The sequence below is a fragment of the Talpa occidentalis genome, unplaced genomic scaffold (genome assembly GCF_014898055.3).
Source record: "Talpa occidentalis isolate TD23 unplaced genomic scaffold, MPIMG_talOcc4v2.1 talOcc4.5, whole genome shotgun sequence".
NCBI lineage: Eukaryota > Metazoa > Chordata > Mammalia > Eulipotyphla > Talpidae > Talpa > Talpa occidentalis.
The window spans coordinates 121,985,612-122,009,704 of NW_023604861.1; the positions used below are offsets into that span (position 1 = coordinate 121,985,612).

A 24,093-nucleotide genomic window follows, 5' to 3' on the forward strand; every position below is an offset into this window, starting at 1 on the left:
AATGAAATGAAGGTAATGAAATTTATAAATAAGATGAGGTTTATAAATAAATATGACAAAAACTAATATTGTCAAAATATTTTAAAGAACTGTTTGAAAGTTTAAAACTTTGTTGAAGACAAATTGGTTATTCCAGGAAAAAGATACTATTTTAATTATCTTCTCTGTATTTGGGAATTAAAGAAGTGAATGCCAAGAAGATTTATGTTCCTTTCCCTCGCCTCCAATTTTTAGTTAATTGACCCAAGCAATTCTATTACTGACTTAATTCTATAACACGTATTATCTCCTAATATTTATCTGAGATAAATGATGCTGACACGAAGAGAAAGACACTGATCTGTCTTTCCTTTCTCCCTTTATATTAGAAAAAACAAACACAAAAACCTGCTTTTTACCTGGGAGAACATGCTGCTTTTACCAGGGAGAATTTTTCTAAGGTAGTTCTAAACCTATTGTTTCTTAGAGTAGGTAATCTATAGAAGACAGCTCAGAAGATTTAATACCCTTATGTAGTTATAGCAGCCCCATGTGTGAGCGCAGGAATGAACTTGGGCACAGTCTTCCCTTGTAATAGTATTCTAGGATGCTTTTTTCGTTCACCCCTCGCCTTCCAAACAACCAGCCTCTTTCTTGCCCGTGCTCTCTCTCATTCCCTCCTTTTCTGTTTCTCCCTTATTCTTCATTGAAACATACATCAGGGAGACCCAAGACCCTATAAGTATGCAATTACTTCATATTCTTAATTAGCACACATAACTTAGTATTGTAACAGAATTCCTACCATTAATTACCATTAATACCACTTTATACTTTAGTTCATCATCCTCCTAATTTCTGTTAAGTAACCTTGAACTGTTTCATATTTAGGGGTGAAGGGGGGACATGGCCATTTGTAAAGGTACTGGGTTTCATTGCTTATGTTAAATAATGTTTTAATCTTTTGTCAAATGAAAGATTTTAAAAGGAAAGGAAAAAATTATGCAAATGTTTGTAAACATGGATGTAAATATGTTGTTTTCTTCCAAAAAATCATTAATAAAATGGATTTTTAGTTTCTTCTTGAATGGGGTTCCTTTGTGTGTAGTAGGGTAAATTCTGCAAATGTAAAACATGGCTTTATTTTAATCATATGACATTTTCATTTTGTTGTCTTTTCCACTCTTTAAGAAAGAGTATCATTGATTTGTAAGCATTAGTTTGGCTGAATTAGGTCTCTAGTCAGGTTTACCAATAGTGTTTACTAAACTATTGAAAAATTACAAATGATTGGTCATCTGATTTATTGTCATTCATGAAAACCAGTGAGTTTTTTTTTTTAATGAAAATTCGGAAATAGGAAATTTGTCAGTCACTCATGGCATTTGTACATTGGGTGAGAAATGACCTTAACAGTGTTCTGTAAGGTCTGCATACATCATATAAATAGTTGAGAGTTTGGAATTTGATGTTGGTTCCCGCACATGGAAAGAGGAGAAAAAAATCAGGTAAGTGGTGGATGTGAATGATGATTTGAGGAAACATTAAAAAACATTAGAATAAAATGGAGAGATCAGGAATGACAATATCTTTAGGTATGAGAAGGAAAATACCTGTGATGAGGAGGAGCTGCTTTTATTTTAGCCAATCATCAGTTTCCTATAGTCATTAACCGAACCTTCAGGGGTTTCAGGAGCATAACAGCACATAGCATAGATAGGTTTTGATGAAGGAGAGACAATGTCAGCAAGAGTGCATTAGGTGAGGTTCTGCCCTAGGAGTTCAAAAATTAAGTGGCCTTTAGACATTTCTTTAGCTCAAGGTGTGACTACAAACTCAAAAGTGGTGCCACACACCCCTTTTGTTTGATGATTGTAAGGTGGAAAGGGAAGCAAGAATAAAAGTTTTTAAAGAAGTCATGGTTTATCTGAAATTTGTGTCTGTAAGATTTTAACTTATTGGACAGCCTTTAGGCCATGTAGCACATTAATACAAGTTATTTAAATACTTAGAGATTATGTGAAAATTCTGTACATTTCTATGAAAATTGATGTTTTATGTATATATTTTGAAAATGCAGAACCTTTTTTTTTTTTTTTTGTTAACACCTAGGATCCTGGAGAACCAGAGTGACATTTGGGGGAAACTGAATTTAATGATTTTGATATAGAAAAATTAAATTTAAAAGATGTTTGAGGTGAAGTCAGTTTTTTTTTTTGGTAATCAGTTGATGTTCTTTAATCTGGCATAGAGATCGAGGCATCTGCAGCTCTGACTCTTAGAAAAATAATATCATTTAAAAACTATTAGGGGCCTCCCCGGTGGCGCAGCGGTTGAGCGCTGGGTTGCGAAGCTGCCCGCGGCCTCTGCGGCGCCGGTTCGATCCCCAGCTGCTCCCCGGCCATGGGAGGAGGGTCCCACATGGCGCGCAGACCTCTCCTGCCGCCTGCTGCTCCCCTCAGCAGTGTACCTCGGTCCTTCTGCCTGCTCTGCTCCCTGCTCTGGCTCTGGTGAATTCTCTCACCCTCCCGCACTTCTGACTGTACCCAGTGCATGTATAAACAAAAAAACCCCCCAAATAAATAAATAAAACATGCCTCTATAAAAATAAATAAATAAAAGCACTGGGAACAACCTATTTCAAATATAAAAAAAAAAATTAAAAAAACTATTAGCTCTGCTTTTTAAATAGCAGTGTACTTAAACAGTTTTTTCTTCTTTGGCAATACTGGTAGAATTTCTTTTAAAATGTCACAACATTTTAAAAGATTTTTTGTGTGCAAGCATTTAATGAGCTTATGAGTATATTACTACCTAGTAATTGAAAATAACTTTATAATATTTAGCCAATTTGTAGACTAAAACAGGTGAAGTCTCAGAATATACTGTTTATAGTCTGCATAACAGTTCAAACAACATACAAACACTAGACATTCAGTAAAAGAACTTGTATATTCTGATGATTCCCTTAAATATGTCTAATAAATAAAGGTCTTTGTCTTTTACTAACTTTACCAGAATTTGTGTACACTGGTATCTGCTGTCACTGTGGCAATATCTGTGGGTAGCTGATGCCCTGTTTGGTACTTTGGCACTTTGTGTAACTGTCTTTATAACTTGCAGGATATTCTTTTGATTATTCTCAGTGATCTCAAGTCTTTAGAAGGACAGGGAACATGGTGGGATGTTTAAGAAATTAGGCTCTTGTCAGATCACCTCTACCTTGAAATTAATTAAAAAAAATTTTTTTTAAAGATTTTTATTTATTTATACAAGCACTGGGTACAGTCAGAAGTGCGGGAGGGTGAGAGAATTCACCAGAGCCAGAGGGGAGAGCAGAGCAGGCAGACTGACGAAGTACACTGCAGAGGGGAGCAGGAGAGTCTGTGTGCCACGTGGGACCCTCGCCCGGTGGCCGGGGATCGAACTGGCGCTGCAGAGGCTGCAGGCAGCTAAGCAACCCAGTGCTCAACCGCTGCGCTACCGGGGAGGCCCTACTTTTTTTTTTTTAATTTTAAAAAAGATTTATTTATTTGTACAAGAACTGAGGTACAGGCCAGAGGTACGGGAGGATGAGAGAATTCACCAGAGACAGAGCGGGGAGCAGAACAGGCAGACGGACCGAAGACACTGCTGAGGGGAGCAGTGGGTGAGACAGGAGATGTCTGCTGTGCCATGTGGGTATCTCCCTGGCTGGCCGGGAATAGAACCGGGCTGCAGAGTCTGCAGACAGCTTCACCATGCAGCACTCAACCCGCTGCGCCACCAGGGAGGCCCTGAAATCTAATTTTTAATTTAATTTGATTTTTGAAAATTCTTAGAGCACTTTTAGTTTCATAGAAACACAGAGAAAGTAGAGTGCCCATATATCCCCACGCCCCCCACATGCACAGCCTTTCCCACAATGAACTTTTACTGACACATCATTATCACTCTCAAAGTCCACATTAAGTTAACCTTAGGGCTCACTCAATGGTTTTGACAATCTGGGTTTTGAGAAGTGTGTAATGACATGCCACCGTTATAGCAATTAGTACCATATCGTATCGTATAGTATAGAATAGTTTCACTGCTCTGGATTAGTACTCTGCCTATTCTTCGCTCCCTCTGTACTCTTGGCAACAACTGTCACTTCCAAAATGTCATATAGTTGGAATCATATAGTATGTAGCCTTTTTTTATTAATTTTTTTTTTAAAGATTTTATTTATTTACTTATTTATTTATTTATATAAGCACTGGGTACAGTCAGAAGCGCGGGAGGGCGAGAGAATTCACCAGAGCCAGAGGGGAGAGCAGAGCAGGCAGAAGGACCGAAGTACACTGCTGAGGGGAGCAGCGGGCGGCAGGAGAGGTCTGCGCGCCATGCGGGACCCTCCTCCGGAGGCCAGGGAGCAGCCGGGGATTGAACCGGCGCTGCAGAGGCTGCAGGCAGCCTCGCAACCCAGCGCTCAACCGCTGCGCCACAGGGGAGGCCCTATGTAGCCTTTTTTTAAAAGCCTTTTCAGATAGGCTTCTTTCACTTATGTACATTTAAATTTCTTCTATGTAACTTTTTGGCTCTATAGCTAATGTTTTTGAGCAGTAAATAATAATCCATTGTCTGGATGTGCTACAGTTCATCTATTCATTCACTTACTGAAGGGCATCTTGATTGATTCCAGGTTTTGGCATTGTGAATAAAGCTGCTGTAAACTTTGTAGTTTTTGTGTGGACATGGATTTTTGGGTCATTTGGGTGAATACCAAGGAGAGTAATTGCTGGATCATATAATAAGAGTACTTTTTCAAAATGACTGTAGTAGTTTGCATTTTCAGTAGTAAATGAGAATTCCTGTTCTATCCTTTGTGTGAGACAGAGCTAAACTGAAACAATTAACCTGGAATCTAACTAAGAAACCTAAAGAACCCAATTTCATTTATAGTGTTTGTGTATATATCCCCTTTTTCTATTATTCCTCCCCCCCTTACTTTTTTTCTATTCTTAAGATCTCTTCTTCTCAAAAAGTGAAACAAGTTCTGGTTCTGCAAACTCTGATTGCAGTGGTTTGATTTGTGAAAAGTCCAGTCTTTTAAAGCTAACTGGGGGATGATTTAGTGCAGTTAAGTGGTAGTACACCTGTTAATATCCTAGATAGTGTATTTTATGCCATTTTAAAAGGGGTACATTAAGGGACTTGAGTGGTTACCATTCAAAAGTTGTCCTTAGCACATTTCTGACAGAATTTAACCTTTTTGGCAGAATTTATAGTGAGTATAAAAAGGGAGATTTTGTTTTAAACTTAAAATCCATACTAAATTTATATATGTGGACTTTTTAAAAGATATTTTATTTTCTAAAGAACCAAAGATTATAACATTAATAAAAGTAGTAAACTACTGTGCATTGGCATGACTACATTGACTAACCCACTACCTCTAACTACAATAGTAAGAGGACATGTGGCTGTGAACCTCAATGCTGCTTTCCATATTTTTGCTAGAGGATTCACAATTGTGCCTTTCATTGTTGTGTGGTATTTTGAAATGTGCAGATTCTAGAAGCTCTGAGCTTGACTGGGTAATAGAGAATATGGTTCCGGAGTTCCCCAACCATGTTCTAATATGTGAGGAAAAAGATTTTGAACAGTTGAGTGATATGAGCATGTTCTTGTTATTCTGACAGTAATAGCTTTAAAGGTGTATAGTTACCTCAATTTCAAGTTTCAAGAAATATGTGGAATTTCAATATTCTTTATTCCCATTTCTTCCCAAAGGTCTTTTGCTCCCATATCACTTTCTATTGGAGAAGTATTAGAGAATAAATTTTAATGTGTCTCAAAGATTTCCTCATTGTAGGATGAGGTATAATTGTCAGGACTTTTCAAGTAGTGATGTAGAGTGTTCTATTAATATGTATGGTTTGACTGCGGAGGTCAGAAGAATTGTGCAGTCTTCAGAATGGTGGGGAATCCTTTCTCCATGTCTGTCAAAACATTTCCAGGCTGTACTATTTAGACTTTGAAAGGTCAACTTTCTTCTTATTACCTTGACTTCAAAGCAGGAATGATTTCAGATCTGTTCTTTTTTGACTCTCTAGGGGAAATCTGACTTTGCCAAACAATATTCATGTACTTGAAAACACTGGACTACCATGCCTTGACCTAAGTTATCCTTTTCCTTTAGTGTCTACTTTGTTTTAATCACCCACAGCGCTCTTTTGTAGGCTATTTCTTTATCAACCTTTGATAATGGCAAAATGATGCTATAATGAAGTCCTAGATCTTGGCTGCTTTCATCTTTTACTATGTGCTTCCTAAATGAGGTCATTTCATCAGGTTGCCATGACAGTACAGTAACAGTTGTCTTCTCAGGAAAATGCTAGAGTAGCTGGGCTTACAGAAATTTGCTCTTTGTTGGGAAAACTTAGTTCTAAGTCTGAAAGCCATTGTGTTGTGCAAGGTACTCCAACTAATATGCATTACTTTTTCCTGCATAACAATTTACAACAAATGTAGTGGTTTAAAACCACACATTTATTATCATAGTTTCTGTTGGTCAGGAAGGACTTGGTACAGCTTAGTTGGTTGTCTGCCGCCTGGGTGTTTTATATGGCTTTAAAGTATCAAAAGAATCGGAGGCTCATCCAAAGGCCTGAGTGGAGAAAATTCTGCTTCTAAGCTCATTTTTGTGGTTGTTTGCAGGATTGAATTCTTTTTGGGTAACAGACTAAATGCCTCAGTCCTTAACTAGCTGCTGACTGAAAGTTGCAATCTGGCTTCCTTAACATAGCAACTAAGTTAAAGCCAGCAAGGGAGGGAGCACTATGAAGACAGAATTCAGAACCTCTTGTAGTCTAATCATGGAAATGACACTCCCTTTCAATGTCGGTTAAAAGCAGGTTACTCTAGGGAAAGAAACTACACAAATCTTAAATATCAAGAAGCAAGATGTGATTGGGGTTGTCTTGGAGGCTTCCTAGCCTACAGCATTTAAGGTACATCATTTTTTACAGTTTCTAAGCAGACTAAGTTTATATTAGCCATGGGTCAAGGGAACCTTCATTATCCCATGTGTTAGTCCTGAATGTCCTAAAAATTATAAAGATGATTCTTGGTAGGAGCAGGGCTTGATATCAGGTTTCTGAGTCTTAAATGTCTGGAAATGTCCCTTTTTTTACTTTGGAAAAATTGTGTATTTCCCAACTGCTGGTCATTTTAACATATCTTCTGCTTTCTACAATTCTTTAGAAAATACCAAGTCTTGTGTACCTTCCATATATAATAATTGTTTAATGCTTGAATATTACAGGCTTTCATAATGGCCTTCACTAGTCTTCCTCTCTTAAGTCTCTTCCTATCTTCAGTCTCATTCATACTAACCCAGAATTACCTAATAGAAAAATTTGATTTTGCTTCTCTTTTGTTTTAGTTCTTTAATGCTGTTTCATTATCCCTGGGATAAGATCTAAATTCCTGGAAAACTCTTAAAGAACTCTTTGTTTAGTCATCTCTCTGACCTCTTCCAACCTTTTTTCTAACCATTCAAAATTGCACTTCAGCACTTCTGTGACTACATTTGCTGTTTATGATGCCTGGAAATTCTGGGCCTTGTCTATATGTTCCTGGCCATGACAAGTTTGTTTCAGAGGCATTTCAGAGGCTGAATGATGTTCTGGGGTGAGGGTCTGATGGCATGTCATTTTTCTCCTCACCACAACTACCCACCCTAAAGTAACCAGATGATCTCTTGTAACTTCCTAAATTTATTTATTTATTTAAAAAATATTTATTTATTTATGCATACAAGAACTGGGGTACAGGACAGAGGCGTGGGGGGTGAGCGGATTCACCAGAGACAGAGTGGGGAACAGAACAGGCAGACTGACTGAAATACACTGCTAAGGGGAGCAATGGGCAAGTCAGGAGAGGTCTGCTGAGCCATGTGGGTAGTTCCCTGGTCGGGGATCGAACTCATGCTGCAGTGGCTATGGATAGTTTCATAGGTTGCAGCTTAACCCCTTAACCAGCTTAACCCCTAGGCCACCAGGGAGGCCCCTCTTCCTAAATTTATTTTCTATGACTTGTCTTTACTGACCTTTCCCAGATATTTCCTCTTTTGTCCATTAAGTTATGGATTTTAGAAGTTTGTGATTATACTTGTTTTGTTTTAGTTCTGCCAGGAACAGAGGAGGAAAATACAATAGATAATATTTCTTTTATCATCCTAGAACTTTTTGAAATATCGCTATTCAATAATTTTCCTATTGTTGAATAGGTGATTTTCTTTCTCCCCTCCCAGTGTCTTTACTGAGATATAATTGACATATAATATTGTGTAAGACTTATAATAAATGGGATGATTTTATACATGTGTATACTGCAAAATGTTTGCCACAATAGGGTTAATTAATACATTATTCCCTTCACATAATCAACATATTGTTGTGGTGAGAACATTAAAACACTAATTGCAGTTTTCAAGTATAGAACACATATTATTAACTGTAGTCACCAGGTTTCAAAATTGTAAGTTCTTGAAATTATTGAAGTTATTGAAATATTTTTATATGTATTATATAAATTATATAAATATATAATTATATAACTATAATTATATAAATATTATAAAAATTATAGGAATATTTTCTTGAAATTATTGAAGTTATTGAAATATTTTTTCTACAGGTTTCCCCTGCTATCCAAAAGTAGAATATTTTTATTTGACATGATTTGGTGGGTTATTTTGGAGTCTGGGAATACTATTTCTATTAATTTATATGGAAACGTACTTTCACATCCCTAGACCTAAAATATAACTGACCAAAATAGTAGGCAAAACCTGTACACATCTTGAAATACTATATATGAAAAGTTCTGGTCCCTTATATTAGCCAAGGTTTCCTTCAAAACTATATTATGTTGATATTCTCTTCAAGTCAGGAGAGACCTAGGAATTATACTTACTCTTTCACCTCAGCTAGAAAACTGAATAAAATGTAACAACAGTTTCAGACATTGGGCAGCTCTGCAGGAATGGCATCCGTAAGTGATGGGAAACCAACAGTTCAGCTGTATGATTATACCGGATTGAAGCCTGGAGAGAGTTCCCTTGTCTCACGGTAATAAGGGGATCCAAACAACCCAATATATGAACAGAGTTTTGGGAAGCCAAAATGAGTTTGTTGAGCAACGTACTAGATCAGAAGTTTGCTTTACAGAGAAAAGGCTTGAGGTGTGTAAAAGTTTCCCTTTGAGTGGGTGAGTATTAACCTGTCATGTTTAAGAGGAAATGATCTGAAACCAGAAAGTCTGCAAAGGAGCAGGCATAATGGCCTCCATAGCTGACACAATTAGGAGTAGTTTGTTTCTATCGCCTGGTGGAAAGACATTTTTCTGAGGAAGAATCCTCAGAATCTCAGATTAAGGGCAAGACTCAATCCAACTGACCCTAAATATCCACACCAGAATAAAATCTAAGCATATTTAAAGGAATATTTTTTTAACCAGGTATGTAAAGAGGCAGAAAAATAAGATAGCAGCCAAAGGTGGAGAAATCCACAGGAGATACAGAAATCCCAGAGGTGATAGAATTAGTAGACAAGGACATTGAAACTCCTCATAAATAATACTCTATATAGAAGAAAACAGGACAATGAAGTGGGAGATAAAAAAGAGACCAAACTGGGGCTTCCCTGGTGGCCTAGGAGTTAAGTGTCGGCGCTACCAATGCATTGGCCTGAGTTCAATCCCTGGCCAGGGAGCTACCCACAGGGCGCAGCAGATCTTTCCTGTTTCACCTGCTGCTCCCCTCAGTGTATTTCAGTGTATCTCCCTGTATGCTTCCCACTCTGTCTCTGGTAAATCCTCTCACCTCCTCTGGCTTGCACCCCTGTTCTTCTATACAAAAATAAATCCTTGGGAAAAAAAACAAACACACACACAACAAAGCTAAACTAGAACTTCCAAAAATGAAAATGAAAGAACTTCCAAATGAAAATCTTAGATGAAAAATATACTGTGATATTAATATCAGATTATACACTGAATTAATTGGAGACCCGATTATCCAGAATGAAAAGTGGGAGAGGGCCTCCTTGGTGGCGCAGCGGTTGAGCGCTGGGTTGCGAGGCTGCCCACAGCCTCTGCAGCGCCAGTTCAATCCCCGGCCACCAGGTGAGGGTCCCACATGGTGCGCAGACCTCTTCTGCTGCCCGCTGCTCCCCTCAGCAGCATATTTCAGTCTGCCTGCTCTGCTCCCCACTCTGGCTCTGGTGAATTCTCTCACCCTCCCGCACTTCTGTACCCAGTGCTTGTATAAATAAATAAATAAATAAATAAATAAATAAATAAATAAATAAATAAATCTTTTAAAAAAAAAAGTGGGAGAGAAAATAAACAATACTTCAGTATCAGCAATTTTCAGGCAAAGGAGTTTACTCTCCTGGAACAGTCTGTAAGTCAGTGGTAGAATAGAATGTGATGTGCTGTAAATGGAGGCCATATTTCTATCTCTGGACTTGTCCAACGTTTTTAGAAATAACATGGCATTAAATCAACACTTTGTTACTTAAAAGGCCCTTAAAACAAGAAAACAACAGTTATTAGTCAAATGAAACCTAATTATTATGATCTTTTCTGGAAAGGGATTGCAGGACATTCTGCATCCAAAGTAGAGGGCATTTTTCCAGTAGAGTCTAAAAGAACAACACTGCCAGTTTCAAGTCAGTCTTTAGAGAACCATTTCAAAATGATGTCCACGCCTGTACTTAGGAAGTACTTGCTTCTCTCATTCCAAAGGGGGAAATGAAAGCTCAGTTTGGGGATACATAGTTGTAAAGAATTGGTTTCAGAGTCAAATATTAATGTGGTGGTGTACTAGACACTGCAAATGGGAATTAAAAACTAGAAGAACTGGTAAAAGTATTTTGACAGGTTCCTTTCAGGTTTAATTACAAAGGTTTAAATACAAAGGTTTAATTACAGACTATTCCAAGAAAGTTAAAAGGGAAGCCCTGGAAGCAGCCAGGTTATGCTTGATCAAACGAACTGAAATGCTTGACAGTGAGCTTGTTAATTCTCTAACAATTTTATTCCCACTGTGTTAAAACAGTTGATGCATCTTATCAGATTTGAAAAAAAGGAGGAAGGGAAAAAAGTTCCTCCTGAATGAGCCCTTGAGGCAGTCAGTGAGTGCCACAGCAGTGAGACAGCTTCACGCCTGAAACCAGGTTTTCTCAGAAGTTCAGCAGCTCATTTGGGAATTACACTCAAAACTGCAGTCTTAGCATCAGGCAGGTACTAAGCAACTGAACTCAAATACTTGAATATTTTAAATGGAAGGTGCAAAAAACAATGTTAGAAAAGAAATAACAGATTCTCATACTTTAATTTATCTAGCACATTATTGAGTACCCACTAGATGTCAAGCCTTTGCCTTCAAATATGAGAAAGGAACATGATCTGGCTTCTTGGAGTACTTGATCTTGAAGAAGAAACAAGGTAGCTCGAGGGATGGTAGAACTCTCTGAGGATAGTCTGGGAATCCTATGTGAATTTACATATTCAAGTAGGATGTCAAATATTAAAACTTGCCAAATATTAATATTTTTGTGGAATACCACAAAGAACACACTATAGTGTATATTACTTACAGGATAAGAGTTCTCCTTTGTGAAATGCCCAGAGGTCACCAGAATCTGCCCAGAAGTCTCTGTGAAGAGATTCTTCTCTGCCTTCAGAGGGAGAATGAGAAGACAATCAGATAGCAAGGGCTGACATCCTGCCATTAAAAAGACATTAAGGGTCTCCTGGTGGCCTAGGGTTTAAGTCTTGGCAGTGAGCTAACTCACATATGGCACAGCAGACCTCTCCTGTCTCACCTGCTGCTCCCCTTAGCAGTGTATTTCAGTATATTCACCTGTTCTGCTCCCCACCCTGTCTCTGGTGAATCCTCTCATCCCCTGTACCTCTGGCCTACACTCCAGTTCCTGTATGCATAAACAAACAAACCAACAAACCAATAAACCAACCTTTTAAAAAAGTAAGAGAGAAATTAAATCAAGGGTTTGGCAAAGTTTCAGATCTCAGATTTGTCATGTTTTTTTTGCCTTAACTCTCACAAATAATCTTGAAAGAAGTCTGTGTAAACCTGTACTCCAAGTGAACATATATGAACCAATTTAACAATTTAATAGAGCAATCCTACTTGATTCCTTCAAAAAGAGTGATTGAATACTACTGGTCCAGTTAGACATCGGCAGTTGAATCCTAACTTCTGTAATAATAAAATCTGATTAAGCTCTTTAAACATCCCCCCACCTTTTTTTTTGTGAAATATGGATGATGATAAATAATTGTTGCTGATGAAGAGAAGTATGCTTAAAGTGCTTATTAGTACAATACTTAATACATAGCACATTCTCAATAAATGTTTGCTATTGCTAAGATATTATACATGGGAGGGAGGAAAGGAAAACAATAAATGAAGCTCAGTCTGTACACTAGGTGTCAGCATTGTGCTTCAAATAGTTATGTACACAAAATGCCTACGCAGATTCTATTTATAGGGTATCCAAGTAAAACTGGCTTGGAATAGAAAGATACTTAAGCAGATCTGGGGAGCTCGAAATCCTAAAACTGCCGAAGAAGGATATAACAGTGTGCTGACTTAGGGCAATACATAGCGATTGTTTTTCAAACTGGCGATCTGTTGAAAATAAAAGAGCTGCCAAACTCATTCAATTCCTTCTATGTCTACAAACTCAGAATATCAGAACTTAGAACAATATCATGTTTGTGTAGGATGTTAGCATTTTTCTTATCTCTGGACTTTAATTCTGGGGTAATTTTTAAGGAAGAGGTACATTTGAATTGTTCGTTATCTACTAATAAGCCATGAAGATAATAAATAATGCATTACCATTACCAACTACATCAGAAAGACATCTGAAAGGTACATAATTTTAGAAGAATGTTCTATTTCTTACTCCTGATCAAATATTTCTGCTCTAATCTTTAAGTGCAAGTAGCTCCTTTACTTGATAAGCCATCTTCTCTACCTCTACTCTTCAAAAATTGCAAGGAAAACTCAAAGCCAGTCCTAGGATCTTGCTGGTGAGGATCAGGTAGTCCTCTAGTGACTCTCCGAGTAGTTGTCATGACTTCCATTCACATTTGTCTTTAGCAAGTGGATGTGTCGTAACTTTGCTTCCAAAGCCCATTTCTTGATCCAATGGAGGGTAGGACTGGGCAGGTATTAGCTCCGAAGCGTTTCTTGTTCCTTCAGCACCTCTTACATAGAAGCAGATGCAGATAAATTCTGTACACCCTGCTTACCTCTTGGCAGAACCACCATGTCGTTAGGTCCCTCTGGTTTTATTATTATTTTATTTATTTATTTAATATTTATTTATTTATTTATACAAGCACTGGGTACAGTCAGAAGCGTGGGAGGATGAGAGAATTCACCAGAGCCAGAGTGGGGAGCAGAGCAGGCAGAAGGACCAAAGTACACTGCTGAGGGGAGCAGCGGGCGGCAGGAGAGGTCTGCGTGCCATGTGGGACCCTCCTCCAGTGGCCGGGGAGCAGCAGGGGATTGAACTGGCGCTGCAGAGGCTGCAGGCAGCTTCGCAACCTAGCGCTCAACCGCTGTGCCACTGGGGAGGCCCATCCCTCTGGCTTTATATCTTCTATACTGGCCTCAGGACAAATGACAACATCTTGTCTTTACTACACTGTGTCTTTTCCAGCCAGACCCACAAAGGTGACCTTAATTCCAGCTCCTCTTTTGGCATCTAGTGAGATGACAGTCTTCATCTCAGCTCCTTTATCCACGATGACCACAGCTCTTTTTGAAGCCATTTTTTATGTTGTATTTAAAAAAAAATTAAACCTTGCTTTTCTTCCCATAGGTTCAACATGCTAGCCCTTCAGAGGCACTCTTGTTACTGTGTATTTAATGTCATATCCAAAAAACCAATGCCAAGAGCATTGCTGAGGAGCGTTTTTCCTGAAAATTTTTTGACTCCTGGTCTTGTTTTAAGTCTTTAATCCAGTTCATTTTTGTGAATGGATATGGGCCTAATTTCATTGTTCCTGCATGTAATTGTCTAGTTTTCCCTGTTCTAGTTATTGAAGATACTATCTTTTCTTCATTAAATATTGTTGGCCTCCTTGTCAAATACTAGTTGGCCATCTGTGTAGGAGTTTATTTCTGTGCTCTCTATTCTGTTCTATTGGTCTAATGTGTCTAATTTGGGGGGTGAGGGGCTCAGTACCATACTGTTTTAGTTACTATAACTTTGTAGTATATTTTGAAAACAGGAAGTGTGATATTCCTAGTGAGTGTATAATCTCCTTTCTGGGAGGTACCTGTGAGCTGCATCAAGATCAAGGGCAGGGTCAAAAATAGTGTCTCCTGACCTGTGTTCCCTGAGAGCTTGTGGTGATTGGCCTGTGTGTGTGGTATGGGGAGCCCAGCAGCATCAGTGATACCTGGAAGGCTGGCCTGACGGGGTAGTGAGTAAGCTATATCCTCTGGCTCTAGCAAGATAGCAATGCTAAAATAGTGCCTTGTGGGTCTGGCTCCAGTAGAGTATAAGTGTGACAATGGTGCCCATCAGTGCCTCAGTCCCTGGAGAGAGTTCCAACCGACACTTACTCTCCTGGAAAACACTTTAGGTTTAGTAAATTAGGGGTTTTTCAAATTGCTATTTTTGTACTGGGACCCAGGGGTAGTGAATCTACATGCTTGCTCCTTAAGAGCAAACTTTACATTTTTCAGTGCCTCTTGCGTCTAATGCCATTGGTCTTCAATGCTAGAAATACTGGGGGGGACCTGTGTCTCTGATGCATGTCTCAGAGATTGGGGTGTCTGATGTGGACATAATCCACTTACTCTTCATGGAACATATTTGTATTTGTGAGATTCCTTCCAGCTTTCTGCCTCAAGGGTGGTAAAAATGTGTATTTATCTCTCCTACTTATTTTGTCCCTTATTGTGGAGGAGCTGCTTAGTCAATTCTCAAATCTTTTTCAGGGAGAGTGTTCTACATTATAGCTATTCATATGTCCAATGGAGGAAGTGAGTTCATCATCTTAAACCTCCAAGTAAAAGGTAATTTTTTAAAAAAGATTTATTTATTTTTATACAAGAGCTGGGGTATGGGCCAGAGATGTAGGGGGTGAGAGGATTCACCAGAGACAGAGTGGGGAAGAGAACAGGCAGACTGACTGAAATACATGGCTGAGGGGAGCAGTGGGCAAGCCAGGAGAGCTCTGCCTCAACATGTGAGTTTCTCCCTGGCCGGCTGGGGACCGAACTCATGCTGCAGAGGCTGTGGATTGCTTCATAGTGCAGTGTTTAACCCCTTGTGCCAATGGGGAGGCCCTAAAAGGTAATTTTTAACTTGAAAATTGTTTAATGAGATGCCAATAGTAATAGCATCTTTATAAATATCTTTTGAGTGAATTCAGTGCATCTAGGGAATTGAAACATCAGAAAGTACTAGAACACTAGTAGAATACTAGAAGTACTAGAGTACTCTCTGTAGTATCAGAAAGATCATGTGCTATAAACTAAATGTTTATGTGCCTTCACCCCAAATCCATATATTGAAATTCTAACTCCCAAAGTGATGGAATGAAAGTTGGGACCTTTGGGGGGTAATTCAGTCCTGAGGTGGAGCCCTCAAGGATAGAATAAGTGACCTTATAAAAAGACACAAGAATTTGTGTCCTCTCTTCTTCATCTTGTGAGGATACAACAAGAAAATAGCCATCTGCAAACAAGGAAGCAGGCCCTTACTAGACATCAAGTCTGCTGGCACCTTCATCTTGGACTTCTTTGTTTTTAAGTCACCCAGTTTATGTTATTCTTGTTATAATAGCCTGAACTGATTAAAATACAATGTTAATTTGCACAATCTCTCTTTGGGCATCATAATTTGGTTGCATTTATGAAACTCTCTTGGACAAGGTTAAGGCAACTAAAACTACTACTACTATTTCTCTCTTAGTTTAAAACATTACCCTTAGAAGACTTCACTAAAGGTAGGAGTGGTGACCCAGAAGCTTTACATTTCAGCTGAAGGTGGAAGGTTGTTCCAGATTCATTGCAGGATAAGTAATATTTTGGATATCCCTTACCCTGTTGTTATTTCTGCCTCTATTCTTTCACTCTTCTTTCAGATTAACCATGTATTATATATATTCTCGCATTTTCTAAAATGTGAGAATGTTTAATCCATCTAATTCATTATCATATATTGTTGATGCTTGTCAAACACTTATATATCCTTGCTACATGTCAGATTTTATACATTAAATATTTAAGATACATTGACTTATGTAGGGGCAGGAATGAGCACTGAGCAGGTTTTCTGATCCAGTGGACTGGGTAAAGGAGGAGGTCTGGAGCCCTCAGTGGCTTTTGCAGGTCTTTTATTTAGATTTACCAGGCATATGGCAGGCAGGGGTGCTGGGGTGCTGGCAGTCCTCCCAACCCCCAGCAAATCCTCACTCTATTTGGGCTCTCACTGGCATTCTCTCTGCTTCTCTTCTTCTCTTGGCTTCTGTTCATTCTTGGTTTCTGCTGGTGTCCCCGTGACACCGCCCTTAAAAGCCCAGTCTTAGCCCAGGTGAATCCCATCTACAAATGCCCACATCCCACTCCAGGTGGCCGCCATCAGGCATGCATTCAGGACCGCAGGGATCCATCATCTATCCTAATGGCTGGAGGGCAGAAAAGCCTGATACTTTTTACCTTACCCTACGAATTATCAAAACAGAAAGTTGTATTTCCATATACCAAAAAAACAAAATACTATTTACAATAGTATAAGAATATAAAATACTTAGAAGTAAATCTGACCAAATATGTAAAATATATGTCCACTGGATTTTACTGAACATTGCTAACAGAAATAAAGAAAATGTCAACAAATGTAGAGATGTACCTGTGTATGGGCTGGAAGACTCAATATTATTCAGCTGAGTCAACTACCTCCAAATTGGTCGATTGACTCCAAATGAATAATCTAGAGATTCAACACAATTCCAATCAAAATCTCCGCAGACTACTTGGGTAGAAATTGGGAAGATGATTCTAACATTCATATGGAAATGCCAAAGTCCTAGAATAACTAAAATAACATTAAAAAATAAGTAAGTTGGAGGGCTACTTTCCAACTTAATTGATTATAATCATAATTATTATGCTATAGTAATCAAACAATACCACAAACCTATGTGGTATTGGCATGAAGACAATTACAACAATGGAACAGAATAGAGAGTTCTGAAATAAGTCCATACATATATGAACAATTGAGTTTTTACATTGGTGCAAAGGCAATGCAATGGAGAAAGGATAGCCTTTTCAACAAATGGTACTGGAATAATTAGGCATCTATCTAAAGCTCTACCTATCATTCATTCTCTCTCTCTCTCTCCCTCTCGCTCTCCCTCTCTCTCTCTGTCTCTCTAATTGTCTAGGAACTTGGGCCCATATATAAAAACTAATTCAAAGTGAATCACATACATACCTAAATGTAAAACTTAGAACTATAAAAATGCTAGGAGAAAGTCATTACTTATTAGGGATATGAAAATTTAAACTGTAATGAGATACCACTACATACCTATCAGATTATAGTTAAAAAGACTGACTATGGGCCTCCCCGGTGGCGCAGAGGTTGAGCGCTGGGTTGCGAAGCTGCCCACAGCCTCTGCAGCACCGGTTCGATCCCCGGCTGCTCCCCGGCCACTGGAGGAGGGTCCCACATGGCGCGCAGACCTCTCCTGCTGCCCACTGCTCCCCTCAGCAGTGTACTTCGGTCCTTCTGCCTGCTCAGCTCCCTGCTCTGCTCCCTGCTCTGGCTCTGGTGAATCTCTCACCCTCCCACGCTTCTGACTGTACCCAGTGCTTGTATAAATAAATAAATAAAAAAAAATAAATCTTTAAAAAAAAAAAAGACGGACTATACCAAGTATTGGAGAGGATTTGTAAGAATATGAACCCTCCAATATGGCTGGTGGAATGTAAAGTGGTATAGTCACTTGAAAACAGGTAGTTACTTAAAATGTAAACCATACATCTACTTGTGATCCAGCCATTTTACTCCAAGATATTTATTTTCCCAAGAAAAAAGGAAATATATAAAGATTTGTTTACAAAAACAAACAGACAAAAAGCTTTATTTACAGTTCCAAAAGATAATGAACACAAGTTTCCATCAGCAGGTGACTAGCCAAACAAATGATACTGTATCTATACCATGCAAAACTACTCAGCAATAAAAGACAATGAACTGTTGATACAATCAATAAAGGTGATGCCTGAATTATGCTGAGTGAAAGAAGTCAATCTAAAAAGACTATATACTATATGGTTTCATTCTTATAAAATTTTAGGTAAAGAAAACAAGTCTATAGTGATAGCAGGTCAGTTTGGGGAAGGAAGGGTAAAAAGAGGGATCGAAGAACAGAGAAGTCCAGGAAAAGTTCTGGAAGTTATATATACATATATATGTACGTACACACACACACACACACACACCCCTCAAAAAGGGCAGGTTTATTATAAAAAGGGAAGGGAAAGAAATGACGCTTGCACAGACACAAGCAGGTAGAAAGAACTGCCCCCTCAAAGGGACAGGGTTGTTAAAAGAGGCCTGTATAGTCACAGGCAGGCGGGCATGGGAGGGGAGCTGCCTCTGCTGCTTTGCAAAGGGAGGAGGTTGGTGAAGAGAAGCACCTGCATAGCCACAGGCAGGCAGGAGAGGTACAGCCAGGGAAGTTTTTTTAAACTTCAGGTTCTCTTTTTCAAGAAAGATTTAAATTGGCTTACAATAATAATCACCTTTTGTTACATGCCAATGCTGTGTATCTATTCACTTACTTCTCACAACAACCCTGAAAGATAGATATTTGTCCCATTTTACAGATGAGAAAACAGGCTTGAACAAGGTATTAGGATTGGTGCAAAGCAATGCAGTTTAGTGATAGTAGTACCAAAGCCCAGTGTGCCGTATTTAACAGCTCTTAAACATTTTGTCTTTCAATCATATTTACCTACTTCACTGCCCTCACTCAATGTCTCCCAGCCCCAAATCCCCAGAAGGTGTCCTGGCCTGGTGCAAGACCAACTCAAAGGATTTATTTGCTAATACAAATCAGTGGATGTAATCTCTTGCTCTAAATGTCTCATCCCTTGGATGTCATATAGAGAGTCTGCCAGCTGGGAAAAGATGCAAAGGACTCCATAGCATCAGGGAGTACAATGTGTCCTCATAAAACTGGTGCTTTAAAAACAAATACATTTTACTGGGAGAATTAAATAACCAAAAAATCGAGGCTAAGTTTTTTAAGTGAGCGAATGGGCCTGCATTAATTATCTATGAAGCTTTTTCTGAAGTGGTCCATAGTCTAAAGTTCCAAAGAAAAGCAAGAAGAGTACAGTATGCAATGTTCTCTGGGGAGGATTTTGCAGTCTTTAGGAGCAGTTACGATACTGAGTTATATTATGGTTTTACTCTTAAAAAAGCTCTTTAAAGCCCACAGAGCAGAACATTCTGGCTCATCTCCAGAGCACCAGGACTAGATAGTACATCAACTTTTTTTTTTTTCTAAAAAAACAAAGCAAACCAATAATATTTCCTCTAAAATTGAAAAATACAAGTCATTGGGGAACAGTGTGAGAAACAATGTTAAAAGGACAATTTTAGGACCTCCCTGGTGGTGCAAGGGGTTAAGACAAAACCTATGAAGCTACCTGCAGCCACCTCAGCACGAGTTCCCATTGTAGCAGGAAGTTGATCCCAGGCCAGGGAGCAACCCACATGGCACGGCAGACCTCTCCTGCCTCACCCGCTGCTCCCCTCAGCAGTGTATTTCAGTCAATCTGCCTGTTCTGTTCCTCACTCTGCCTCTGGTGAATCCTCTCACCCTGCCCTCCCTGCACCTCTAACCTGTACCCCAGTTCTTGTATGCATAAATAAATAAATGTTAAAAAAGGACAATTTTAGATTTTATAAAAATTGAGCTTCCATTCAGAATCTGAATTATGTGAATTGAATGTGATTTAGATTTCATTTTTTCTATAGGTCTAGGCCCAGGTCTAGAAGAATTACTATTCCACAAAAGCCTCTCCTTTGTTATCCACATTTAAGTTAAGAGTGACAGGTGCAGTAGGATTCTCTTTCTGGTCTGAATGGACATATAAACTTAGATGTTTGAGATGTGAATGTGCCCAAAGCTGTTACCATCACTCAGAAATAAGCTTAGATTTCACTGCAACAAATGTAAAGCTTATATAATAAAGGATTTGGGACTTGAAGTGGTTTTAAAATTTCAAAGTGTTTAATATGACAAACTTCTTATCTTAGAACTTATTTTATTCTAGGTGTTCAAAGCACCTTCTTTTTTCTGATAGAATTGGTTTTTATGATGGTAACTCTTCAACAGATGGGAAAAATGATATCTGTTGTTACAACATAAACTCTTCTACTATCTCGCATTGTGCATTCAATCTGATTCTGCTGCAGCTGTAGAGCAAGGAGCCTAGGCTTTGGAGTTAGGCACAGCTACTTATATATTTTGGCTTTGGGAAAATCACTAGTGATTTTAAAAATTTAGTGTGAATATAAATCACCTAGGAATCTTGTTGAAATGCAGATTCTGCTTCAGTTGATTTAAGGTGAAGCCTGAGGTTCTGCATTTAAAGAAAATATTTTTATTTATCTATGTGTACAAGAACTGGGGTCCAGGCTAGAGCTAGGGGTGGGGGAAAGGATTCCTCATAGACAGTCAGGAACAGAACAAGCGGATCCACTGAAATACACTGCTGAGGGGAGCAGCAGGTGAGACAGGAGAAGTCTGCTATGCCATGTAGGTAGCTCCCTGGCCGGGGATTGAACTGGTGCTGTAGTGGCTGGCAATAACTTGATAGCGCTGAGACTTTAACCCCCGCGTCACCAGGGAGGCCCCAGGCTCTGAATTTTTAACAAGCTCCCAGGGGATGCTGATGCTGGTGGTCTGACAACACATTTTGAGTGGTAGGAAACAATTCAATCCTCAGTTTTGTCATCTATAAAATGGTTATGGGAACTATTGGTTGGGAAGATAGGAATACTAAGTGAGTCAGTGAGGTGAAGCATCTGACACATAGAAGGATTACCACGAATACAAATGGCCATCTCTCCCTTTTCTCCTATTTTGTTCCTACACAACTCAATGGCTTACTCAACTCAAAGTTTCCTCAGCTTCATAATCAGGTTCATAATGGAAAGGCATGTATGAATTGAGTCTACCTCTATCTGCTTTCCCCAAGTCAGTGTTATGTTACATACAATGTTCTGTGGGAAGTCTGTGACAAAGGTGAATGCTCAAAATTGAATTGAATGGTGGAGGATTATTAGGACGCTGGTGGTGGGTGTGAAGACCCATATTTGTAGAGGTTTGAATATATAACCCTTAAAACAAATACAATGATGTAAATCAACTTTACCTCAATAAAAATGGAAAAAAAATTTAAATAGCAATATGCAGCTTGTGGCTATTATATAGGACAGCACTGATCTAAGCAATGGTATATCGTATTGAAATGACCTAAACATAAAACTCTGCATATATCTGAAAATGTAAAATAAATAAAATATATGAATAAATAACAAAAAGCTGAATTGACAATTTGTTCAAAAAACTCTAAGCATTTACTTAACTATGAATGAAAAAAATGATTATTTGGAATCTTAAAAATAATTTTTTTGGAATTAAAAAATATTCTTTTAAAACATACTTTAAAGAAAGATTTTTAAATAAATGCTCCATTTATTTAGAAATAAGAGTTGGCAGTAGTATACCAGAAAATTGAAACATAAGCAAAATAAAGGTTCTAATCTTCATATCAGATAATTTAAAATTCAGTTCACAAACTGTTCCAGCAAGTAGAAGAGGGAACATTTCCCAACCCAGCCTCTGAGGCCAGTTTTACCCTGCCACCAAAGGCAAAGATATCATCAGGAAGGAAAACTAAAGGCCTCACATGAATGTATTGGCAAAAGTCATTCTCAACAACTATCTTAACAAACTCAACCTATAAAAAAACCACAGGTAAAAAGCTCTTTGACATTAGCCCTAGTGATGTCTTATGGACTCATCTCTAATAGCAAGAGAAACAAAGTATAAACAAATGGGACTATGTTGAACTAAAAAGCTACTGTGCAGTGAAAGTCATTAAATGAAAAGGCAACCCCACACTAATGGAAGAAGATATCTGCAAACTATATTAGACATGGGGGTAATAGCCAAAGTGGATAAACAACTCATACAACTCAATAAAAATCATACAATTTGTAATGGGTAGAAGAACTATCCACTAAAGACAAGATGTTCTCTATTGCTTATCATTAGGAAACTGCAAATCAAACCATAATGAGATTTCAACACTTTCTAACACTGGTTAGAGTGGCTACAAAGAAATAATAAATGTTGGCAAAAATGTGGAGAAAAAGGAATCCTTCTGCCTCATTGGTGGGAAAATAAATCGGTGTAGCCACTGTGGAGTGGTATGGAGGATCCTTGGAAAATTAAAGAGAACTACCATATGAGCTAGCAATTGGAGGACTATGCATGTCACAGTGGTAGGTGTGGTGTGGTAACAGCACCAGAAGGGGGAGAGCCTATACTTGTAAAGCACAAACAGCATTGTAAACCAATATTACCTCAAAAAGTAAACAAAACAAAACAACCAAAACCAAAACAACCCACAAATTTGAAAAGCTATATGCATGCCTATGTTCACTGCAGCACAGTTTACAATAGCCAAGATATGGTAATAACATGGTTTGTATATTTTTCCCTTTAACTTTTGGCATTTTGTTTCTCTTTCTGAGAATATAACCTGAAACATTACAGAGCCAATAATCATATAAAGTATTCCTGTAAACACTGTATACTTTTATATACATACATTCACAATGTATATAAATGTTAATGTATATGATGGATGAGTGGATTAAGAAGATGTGGTATATAAACACAATGGAATATTATTGTCATAAAAAGATGAAATCTTGCTATTTTTGACAGCATGGATGGAACTAGAGGGGATTATACTAAGATAATTTCCTTTTGAGATACGTCAAAAGAAACATTGTATGACTTCACTCATTTGTGGAATATAAATAATAGCTAAAGCAATCAATCAAATGCTACAAAAATAAACCCTTAGACCCCAACAACAGAGCGGTGATTACTAGAAAGGTAAAAGGGGAGAGGATTAGCTTGGTGGAGGATGGTGATTAAACATTTGGTGGTGGGGGTGCTGTGAAATATACCGTTGCTGAGGTGAGAAACTGTATACCTGAAACCTATACAGTGTTTCAAATTAAAAGAAAATTACCTAAGTTAAAAGAAAAGAAGGAATGATTGCTTATGTACACTTTACCTGTTGTCCCCTTTCTGCCGACTGGATGCTGCAGGCTACCTTGAAACTGTATGTTGAAGATGGTGGAGCCAAAAATTGGAAGGAAGCCTGGGTCCTGAGCCACACCTTGGAAAAGAACATTCCAGTTCAATTACACAGGGAAGAAATAATTCTTTATTGTGTTAGAGATTGAGATTGGGTATTTATTATTGCAGCATAGCTCAGCCTGCCTTGACTTATACAAGACCTACTCTTCCTGCAGTCTGATATATCTTAGGTATCTCCCAATCCTTACTCCATTTCCCCCATTTCTACCTCCTCCTCTCTCAAATCATTGGCTTAACTTAAGTTTATTATTGTAGAAATAAGATAAATTCCAAAGGTCAATTTAGGAGGGCAATGTTTCAATTGAGATTTGGGATCTCAATTGGGATGTTAACTGAGAGTTAAAGGCTATAGTAGCTGGCAAATTCAAAAAAGGGGACTAAAAAATGATCTAATCTTTTATCTTATTGAACTAGAAAAGAAAGGACAAAACTAAAAGCCAAGAGAAGGAAGGAAATAATAAAAGTTAGGGCAGAAATATATGAAATAGATATAAAAAAGTCCAAAAGATAAATGAAACCCAAAACCGATTCTTTGAAAAAATTAAACAAACTTCCAGCTAGGCTCACTAAGAAAAAAACTGGAGAACACTCTACTGAATAGAC

General features: G+C 38.3%; 1 long non-coding RNA gene across 2 annotated transcripts; it reads left to right on the forward strand.

Annotated features, from left to right (window-relative positions):
- The first annotated feature begins 6,618 nt into the window (after nucleotides 1-6,618).
- On the forward strand, nucleotides 6,619-23,468 carry LOC119258693 (uncharacterized). Of its 2 annotated transcripts, none has more exons than XR_008554118.1 (3): nucleotides 6,619-6,953; nucleotides 14,996-15,073; nucleotides 23,439-23,468. It is a non-coding gene; the product is annotated as an uncharacterized LOC119258693 (long non-coding RNA). The 2 variants fall into 2 exon arrangements; XR_005128284.2 differs by lacking the exon at nucleotides 23,439-23,468 and adding an exon at nucleotides 15,975-16,053.
- Nucleotides 23,469-24,093: the final 625 nt, after the last annotated feature.